Source organism: Micrasema longulum, unplaced genomic scaffold (genome assembly GCF_059751315.1).
Source record: "Micrasema longulum isolate JH-2025_06_02 unplaced genomic scaffold, ASM5975131v1 h1tg002339l, whole genome shotgun sequence".
Classification (NCBI taxonomy): domain Eukaryota; kingdom Metazoa; phylum Arthropoda; class Insecta; order Trichoptera; family Brachycentridae; genus Micrasema; species Micrasema longulum.
In genome coordinates this window covers 102,381-112,618 of record NW_028279489.1, presented here as the reverse complement: position 1 = coordinate 112,618, position 10,238 = coordinate 102,381, and positions in this window count along the sequence as shown.

The following is a 10,238-nucleotide window of genomic DNA, read 5'->3' as shown; positions in this document are numbered from 1 at the left end:
GAAATATTCTAGTGTAAAAACATATTTTTAAATAAATATTTCATGTCAACCATGTCGTTAATCGAACCCAAGACTTCTCACATGGTAGGCCAGCGCGCTGACCATAACACCACAGGGCCGACAGAAATACAGTGTACGGAGTTATATTTATAGATGGGTGAATTTTTTATCATATATGGATTTTAATAGTTATCTTCCAGGAAGAATTTGCTGGGCAAGACATGTCGTAGGATTAAGGACAAGTGACCATCCAAAAAGCTTTTTACATCGTTTACAATAGTAACACGAATTGTCGGGAAACCTAAATAAAGGTGGTTGAATTTTGTGGAACCTTGGCAAATATTTATTTATCGCAGAAGGCAAAACAAGCAGTTCAAAATTGAGTCTTTTTTTCTACCCTAATGTATGGGATAGGAAAAAAAATTGAAGCAGGCCGATCGCTGTCGAAATGTAATCTCTTTTAAGATTTATTTATCATACATACGAGTATATGTTTTTTTTTTAAATTATCACATCATACACATTTTTATATCTTATATCATTATACATTCGAAATCCGTAGATTGTGTTAGGCATTATCGACAAAATCACCGAATTAGTTCTGCGTTGGTTTGGACTCGTAGAGCGAATGGGCAGCGAAAGAACTTCTAAAAAGATTTACGATGCGAATAGTGATGGATGCAGAAATCGAGGAAACCTGAGAAATACATGGCGTGATCAAATCCAACAAATACTTTAAGGTTGACATGTTAAAGGCTGGGATAATATGCCCGTGCGCATGAGAAGATGTATGAATGTAAGCGATAACAGTACTCAAAGACAGAGTGATCATTTTATCCTCACGACGTGGTTTGTTTGTTTATTTAAAAAAAAAAAAAAATTTAATTATATTAATATGCATTTTTATACTTTTTTTCACATTAATTTTTTTTTTTACAACAACAACAACAAATCATCACGCCGTTTCCCCGTCAGGGTAGGCAGAGAGGATAGAACGCCACATCACTCTATCTTTGCATACAGATCTCGCTTCTTCTGCATTCATCCATCTTTTCATGCACGCGCGCCGATTATTCCGGCTTTTAACATGTCCATCTTCAAGTATTTGTTGGATTTGGTCATGCCAATGTCATGTCTTTCTTATTTTTACTGTAACTAAAATCCCATCAAGCCACTTTCTGTGTCTTGTTGGAGGAGATTTATATTCCTAACTTATATAATATTACCTAAATTTATAAAACAATGACTTTACAGATATGATGAGCAGCCAAAAAAAAAATAGTTATTTCTTTACAAATAATTTTTTTTTCTGTACACATAAGCTAGTTCGAAGCTATTCATATATAAAACTTTTTATCGAGTGGTCACTTTCTTACTTTGCTCTTGTTACATTGTGTGTTAAATTTAAGTTCTTTTTGCAATTAATTAAAAATGCAAGGTACTAAATAATTAAGAGTTTTATTACCATACTTATAACATATTTTTGGTATTACTAAACCATCACTATACGTGAAGCGTGTATTATGGTTATGTTTGAGAGAAATTTTGCCATTATTATTATTAAATTGATCTAAAATGATGCAAAGCTACAGTAATCCTCGAACTGGCCAAGTTTTAAGTGAATACAGGAGAACATTATAACTTCTTTGTCTGTAAATTTTTGTTGGTACAATTCTCTTAACTATAGAGTAGTGCAGACCCTGGATCATTTCAATATTTGTTTTAGTTAAATGTTTCCACATTTTTATGCCACATCTTAAATTTGAATATTGTAGAAGGAATCAGCGTCCTAGGACATGAAGAACAGGAGAGATATTTTATGGAGACAGAGATAAGGGGAGGCGGTTCTTTGACAACGAGACGGACAAGGTCAGTAGATGATGATGATTGTGTAATTTTTATATTAAATGTAAATTGTATTTACGCTTACGACGATTACCTTACCAGTTATTAAAAATATTGTAAATTACGCAATTATTTGTATTGGTACACTACCAATATTTCGTTTAGTTTGTTGATAATTTATGGATCTCGTTTTTTTAGGGCAAGGTGCAATATGCAACGTCTTTAAAACGCGAATGCAGCCAATCGGGTGCGATTAATATTTAGTTAATTTATTTTTCATATTACACGTATAAATGATTACCATATGAATTTTTATTCAAGGATTCGACCTGTTTAATGTTTGAAAAATGAAGTAATTTGTAATATTAACCTCCTGAAGGCACACGTGGGTGGAATTACATTTTCAACCGATGAGCAGGTGCAGAAAGAGGTTCTGAAGGGGGGAAGTAGCTGGCCGGAGAGTTTTTCGAAGAGGGCATAAAGAAGCTTGTGCCACGGCCCACCAAATACATTGAACGGGGTGGCGATTATGTAGAAAAATAGTCAACAAGTGCATCAACAACAATCTATTTTCAAATAAACTTTTACTTTCTGATCATGCCTCGTGTAGTATTTTTGACTGTCCTGCGTTTGTCTTTGGTTTTTTAATCTGATAGTATTGTTGTGGTATGGTATTATATTTGTGATGTCAGAATTTCTGGTTAATGATATGTTATCTTCGTGTATGTTTCTCAATGCAATTTTATGTCAAACCGGTGTGTGTTTTTGTACAGTTCATTCGTAGGGATCTGGTAGGGTAAATTTTATATTCGTTTAATTATCTTATTTTGTTGTCTTTGTATCCTTGTTATGTGTGTCTTGTTAGAAGACGATTGATCATGCAGCTTAATTTGATTTCAATATAAGCTTCGTCCATCATGATTTTTTTTCTTTTTTGGTACGAGGCTATATAATGATGCCATTTTTTTGGTGATACCGTCTATGTGTTACATCCATTTTAATTGTCTATCCATGGTGAGTGCTGGGTACATTACGTGTTTTAGCTCTTTAAGAGTATCTTTGTTTATTTTTATATTTATGTTCATGTTATATCACAACGCCCTAAAAACTAATACAAACTTTGTGTGACTTTTTTTGCTTTACTGTGAAAAAGCCTATTTTTTTAAGGCATTTTTTCTATGTTTGAACATATATTGGTTTTGAGTATTATCCTCATTACCCTTTTTTGTAGAATTGAATTTTTTTGATCACTGAACAACTTAAATTGTTTTGTTACACACTAAATTAACAAAAATAATAAACATGATTTAAAATAAAGTCTTTTCCCAAAAGTTAACGTTTTGTCCCTTGTAAGGGCTGTATCATTTCGAATTTTCAGAGATAATATGATATGAATTCAACTTAAAAATAATATATTATAAGGTATAATAAAAGTTTTTTATGTCTGATAATAATAAAAATAAAGTTTTGCTCCCAAATCACGTTACATAATATCGACCGTGTTCAGGACAAAGGCTACAAACCCCAATTATGAAAAAAGCCGTTTCGTTATTTTAAACATCTTAAATATTCTTATTCTAAAAATGATTGATTGTGTCTGTCATGTACGGGCTCGTTTCATACGTATTGTGCTAATCCACTCGACCCGGTAAAATTTTAAGTTTGGGGGATACTTTTTTAATATTTTATTTTTGGATTTATTTATTAAGTTTTTATTCGAAACTGAAAATTTTTCTATAAGAAATCGAGTAGATATTAGTCGGTTTCATGGAGTACTGTTTCGTGTGTACACCTGCTTATTGATAAATTAAATAATTGATAAAATTAATCAGTAATCTACTCTATGTTACTCGTATTTCCTAGTGCCGTGCTATGTTGAACGAATGACTAAATTGGCGGATAGAAATTTGAGCTCTATTCTTTACTTAAATCGGATTAATTTTTCGTATGCTAAATATGTATTACATCTTAATATATACATCTATTTTGTGTAATTCTATAATTGAAGATACATATGCATGTAAAATTGAATCGATGAATAATTTCAAATTGTATGTTTTCTAGTATGTATCTTTGTTGAATGACACAATAAAATAAAATACAATAAAGTATGTTAAAATTCATCGTCTAAAGCTTGAGGTGAAGTTCTCTGAAGCGTCGACGGCTTAAATCATTCGGTATAGTACCGTCTCTCTCAGTCTTACGGAAAAATTGTGTATGAGGGAGAAAGAGTTTAAATTTCTCGCTTATAACTTCAATGAAATCCATTGAAATATCAAGATAACAGTGGTTAAAGAAAGCAGTTAAAAATGTATTTTACTATAATAAATAACCACAAAGCTACTGTAAAAAAAAACAATTTACCATTGAATTTTAAATTAAATTTGACGACGTGTTCTTTCTGTATGGGAAATAATGAAATGATATTTGATAGGTGGAATGAACCACCCATTAGAATTCGAGCAATAAACTTTTATCAACCATACCCGTATTTATACTTATTTATGGAAATTCCCTGACGATTTAGTATTGTCAAAATAATTTACAAGTTAATGAAAGGTTTGCAATCAGCACTCGAGTCTAGACGCAGCATTTTGCAATCACTTGCAGATAATATCCATACATACGTTAATACATACCTATATATATATACATACCTATATATACACATATATGTATGTACACGTGTATTTTACTGGAAAGACGGGTACGCGTGATATGTCACTTTTTGTATATTTTTAAGTAGAGCTATTTTGAAGTTTGATGAGCTTTAAAAAAATCAGCATTTTAGTTTACTAGCCTAATTTAATCTAGCGTCAGTAGATTTATTGAAGCGTGTTAAAAAAAAAATGCTGAAAATGATCATTTTTTTTCCCGACATCTCTGACACCATATTTTGTCATCTAAAGCAGACGAATCAGATATGTTTGACATATAATATTTAGCCATCTAGAACATTTCATAAATTGTTAACCATTACTGCATTTCTAAAGATGGTATTTCACGTTATGTCATGTTTCAATTCAAATATCATTAAAATATATATTTTTTATCTGAATTTGCCATCTTTGAAAATAGAAAAATAGACATATTATAATGTGACACGGTTAATATTCTCAAACTAACGAATATATATCTCATTTTTATTTCTTAAATAGGTGTATTTGTATTATATTTTTATATTTCTTAAATGTATATATTTATTAATATACAGCAATATTTTGTTTTATAATGAAATTATTATAACTTTGCAGTATGTTTAGATTATTATAACTTCACAGATTTTCTCAAATTGACCGGTTTGGGAAGGTAGGAAGAAATTGTCATAAGGCAACATGCCCGCCCTTATGCATATGTATGTAAACAACATATGTATAAATATAAAGTATTAAATAAAGTAGTATAATATTTTACCAGATTGTAGAATCTTGCGATATATTATACAACTCAATGTTACTAAAAGTTATATTTCATACTTAGTCATCTTTCCACTGATTTATGTATAAAGAAAGGTCTTAAAGTACAAGTAAGTATTAAATCATTATGATCATTATTCCCCCATCCATCTCCGCAGAGCACTGTATTGTCAAACCTAATATCTCGAAGGTAAGGTGATCAGACTTACGCTTCCTTAATCACCAAATCCGACTGTCCAGGGACAAATGTATTTCAGTGTAAAACTGTATACTACCATTACTACTGTAACTACCATTTTATATCTAAATTACATTTTAAAGATATACACATTTACAACAAATTTATCGAGGTGACTAGAAAACATTTTTGGGACAGTTATTAAATAAAAATATAAACACCCTGATGTACAGAAAAGAATAATAAATTATAACGGAAAATAGTTAAATAAAATCAGTTAATTAAATTATTAATTTACACGTTCCATTTATACGAACTTATTACGGTTTAAGGCTGTGTCGTGTTAAGCTATAATAATTAACATAGGAGAAAAATCTAGCAAATTCAAAGAAATAATAACATATGCAAAAACAAGATTCATAATAATAATAGTTAAATTCGTAAAAAATAACACACTAAAAGTTATTTATAGGTTCTTATATAATACAGAAAACAGAATGGAAATGTGAAATAAATTATAAAATAAAAAAAAAATAAGAAAAAAGTATCGTTAGGTATTTATTTAAGGCGTCATATTAAAATGAACATAAAATATATCATACATAATTAACAATATTTTGAGTTTGTCCAAATTTTTGTAGACAAGGACTGGATTCAACTCCCTGGGGAGCTGTTTATATTAACATTTTACAACAGAGATGAAGAACATTTAAGATAAGGTAATATAGAAGTCTAGGCATCTACAGGGCTTATGACCTGTCAATGACTGGTTTAAGTGGCCACTTTACACACTGTGTAACATTCACCATTCTGCCTATATTTGAACATCTATATTCCTTCAATTCTTTCATTTGTTGATGTTTGTGAAGTTAAAGAGCTGAAACCTTTATTTATGCGGGTGAGATTCATCTAATTGAATTATTTCACCTACATACTAGGCAACGCCTGAAAATATTATTTTTACAAACTCAAAATTAATTGTACAAACTCAATTTCGACAAACCTAATTTGGACAAACTCAAAATATTGTTGATAAATTACCTGGTCCATGAAGAAGTATAGAAATTGAAAAAATAATATAAATAGTATTTAGCGTATTATTTATCATTCCTTTTTCTTACTATAGTATAGAGTAAGTTTCTAGAAACCATATCTCAATTATCATTTAAATTATGTTTTTATATATGCATATTACATTCTATTTCTATTGATTTCAATGATACAATTGTTTTGTTTTTTTTCAAAACTACTTTATTTTGCTATTATTTTGTTGATTTCAATGATACTCATATTTTGTATATTTGATATAATTTATATCTTAATACGTATAATTGATATTTTAATATTAATATCAGCTTTGTTTACATTGAATTCTTTGGAATTTGATAATTTATTATTTATACCCCGTTTTTCTGGATTGTTATTCTATTGCATCACTTGTCATTATAATTTAATCTTATTAATTTTACTTTTTTATTGTTAATTATTATGGTTTGACACGAGCACAGCATAAATAGCTTTATAAGATCATTAATATTTAAATGAGTGTAATTTTGAATGAATAAATAAATAAATTGATTTATTTAAATTACAAAGAAAGTTAGAACTAACCGACTTGTATATATTGTATATAAATACAGCTAATTGTTTTTTTTAGTAAATGTGTACCGTTTAATGGAAGAAATACAAAATGATTTACGAAAATATGCATTTAGGAATGCAAATTAAACGTTTAAAAATAAATAACGATTTTTTTCCAGTTTTTTTGTTATATAAAATGAAGCCAGGTGACAATAAACGATTAAATATTGATTAATTGCAATTTTCGAAACTCTCGCAGTAAATCAGTATCACGTAAAACTTGAATTTATACAAATAAACTGGTGTCTGGAGTACGTGATCAAGAGCAAGTGAGAAATCATTATTTGTACTTGTGGCCGAGATAATAACACAAAATAGGTTTTTAATTGGGTCATCATTTAGAGTAGTTTTTGTTTTTTTCGGTAAACTAAGTCATGGAAGAAAGCTTATAAACTGAGTATTTAATACAATTATTTTATTTTGCTAGCCTTTTTTTTAAGGCGAATTGGTATTTTTGACTAATTTACACTCTCCAGTGTTCACAACTGGAATATCAAAAAAAAAACCGAATATTTGAAGAAATATGTGAATTCAAACGTGATAAAAGTAAACTATTAATGTTATACAGTGTCTAAAGTGATTAGTCAAATGATAGGTACGTACACCCTATCCTGAATTTCCATATGTTAGATTTCCTATAGGTCAAGTGTAAGAATTCATCATTTGCTACTACTACTACTACCATCACGCCATTTCCCCGTAGGGGTAGGCAGAGAGAATGGACCGCCACACACGTCTATCCTGGCATACAATCCTAGCCTCTTCCACATTCATACATCTTGTCATACATGCCCTTCGGTTCTGTCTGCTTTTGACATGACCAGACTTAAGATTTTGGTTTGTCTGATCATGCCACGTCTTCCTTGGTCGTCCTCGTCTAACGTTGCCGTATCATTTTTGCCATATTTACTTGTTTTACCATTCTCTCGTCTTCCATTCGTTCTACGTGACCAAACCATCTCAGAGACCCTTTCTTAATCTTATCAATTATACTTGTCTCAGATTTACACTCTCGCCTGATTTCATCATTCGTAACCCTGTCATATATTGATTTCCCACACATTCGTCTAAGAGATCGCATTTCAACCGCGTTCACTCGACTTTCATCCTTCCTCTGCCAGTTCCATGTTTCACTTCCATACATAAGTGTTGGGACTAAAACTCCGTTGTGCACTGCCAGTTTAGCTTCGATTGACATATTTTTATTAGAAATTACTGTGCTTAGTGCTCCGTTCATTTGAATCATCGTCAATTTGAATCGATATAAATGATAGATTTGGCCTGTTATTCACGGTGTTTCGGGACCAGTCCGTGAAACTTACGAGAAACATCCCTCATTACGATATTTTTTTAAAATCCTTTTAAAAGCAATTTTTTTAATAAAAAAAAAATAATACCAAAAGGGGATAAAATCCTTAATGTCTCGGACTAGCATCCCTTTCACAAATCATTATCCCTCCCCTTCCCAACCGCTTCCCTAGTCCGTATCCAGTGTGTTGATTCAATACGTTTTAAATCTTAATTTTTAATTTAAAAAAAAAAAGATTTTGCAATAAAAATATTAGAATATTTTTACAAATTCATCATAAAAAATGTTTTTCCGAAGTTTCGCGGTATGGCCCTGAAAAATCGTGTATAATTATAGTACATGTTATACTAAACAAATTATGTTTATTATTTTACAAATTATAGAAAAACGTCGTTTTAAATATGCATGTCTGAAATAGAACCAGAATCCCGATTAAGTGTTTTATAATCGATGGCTACTCCCAGATAAAAATACTGAAAAAAGAAATCAAGTGGAGAGAAGCCCGCCGTAGTGAAGTTGTTGGCGCGCTTGCCTACCATTCTTGAGGACCTTGAGGTTCATCTTCTTGATACAAACGATCGAGAGAAATATATTATATTTTTTATACAGAAAACATATTTTTACTTTGTACCCATTAGAATACGGACCCTGTATTTATACATAACAATGTTTTGGTAGTTTTCAACTGCGATTTGAGACAGGCGCCGTGGCGCAGTTGGTTAGACGGCTATCTGTGAAACTGGCGTCGCGGGTTCGATTCCCGCCAGTTGCAAGAAAAAAATCCAAGAAAGATTTTTATCTCAATTGGTCTGGGTGTTGTGGTGTATTTTTCATTACCTTCTTCCACATCCCCTCTATCCCACCTGCTGACAAGCCTCAAAATAGAGGCTTAGCGGGTTATTCCTTTTAAAAAAAAAAAAAAAAAACATGTTTTGTTTTTCCAAAATACATTTAGTAAATAAATACAATTCCTTATACATTATTAGGTTCAGAAGGGTATAACAATGTTTTTTAATAATAATAAATCATTGGCTGTTTAGAGTAAGTTGATAAATATACTAAACTACCGATACTAATTTTAAGTTAAACATTGAAAGACCTCGTGGTATAGCGGTCAGCGCATTTGCCTACCATACAAGAGGTCTCCGGTTCGATTTCCGACATGGTCGACATGATATATATATTTAAAAAAAGTGTTTTTAGACTAGAATATTTCATAGTCCCTTGACTGGCACCTAAAAACGTAAGACTGATCATCTTAACTTCATGTAGCAAAAATGATCAAGATACGCTCCGATTTGTATAAAAATGCAGTGCCCTATTCACCATTAGGTGCGGAAAGGAAATGATAATGAAGATTTCCTTTTTTGACTTGTAATTTGTGTTTCATTTAGTTATTCTATGTGAATAACGATTAGGTGTGGAAAGCGAATGATGATGATTTAAAGGTTGGGGAAATTAATTTGTAAAAAGGAAAAAAGGAGAAGATACATAAAATACGTACTAAGTGAATACATATTATGTACTACATGAATAATAATAAAGCTTATTGTAACATTAATAATTTAATGAAAACAATCAAGTATTTCACTGCCATCTATGATTTCGTTTTGCAAACATATTGAGTAAGGTAAAGATTCGTGAAAATCTTTATCATTTTTTTAAATGTTGATTTGAGTAGAATAAAAATTATCGACTGGTACCTCTGCTTTAGAATGTGTGCAGTGTTTGCCGTATAAAACATGTTTTTTAATTTGTAGAGTTAATCATTAAGTTAGTCTAAATTAAACCTATAAATCTCTTCAATTAAAAAATATTTTAAAATAATATTTAAAGCATGTTCAAATCT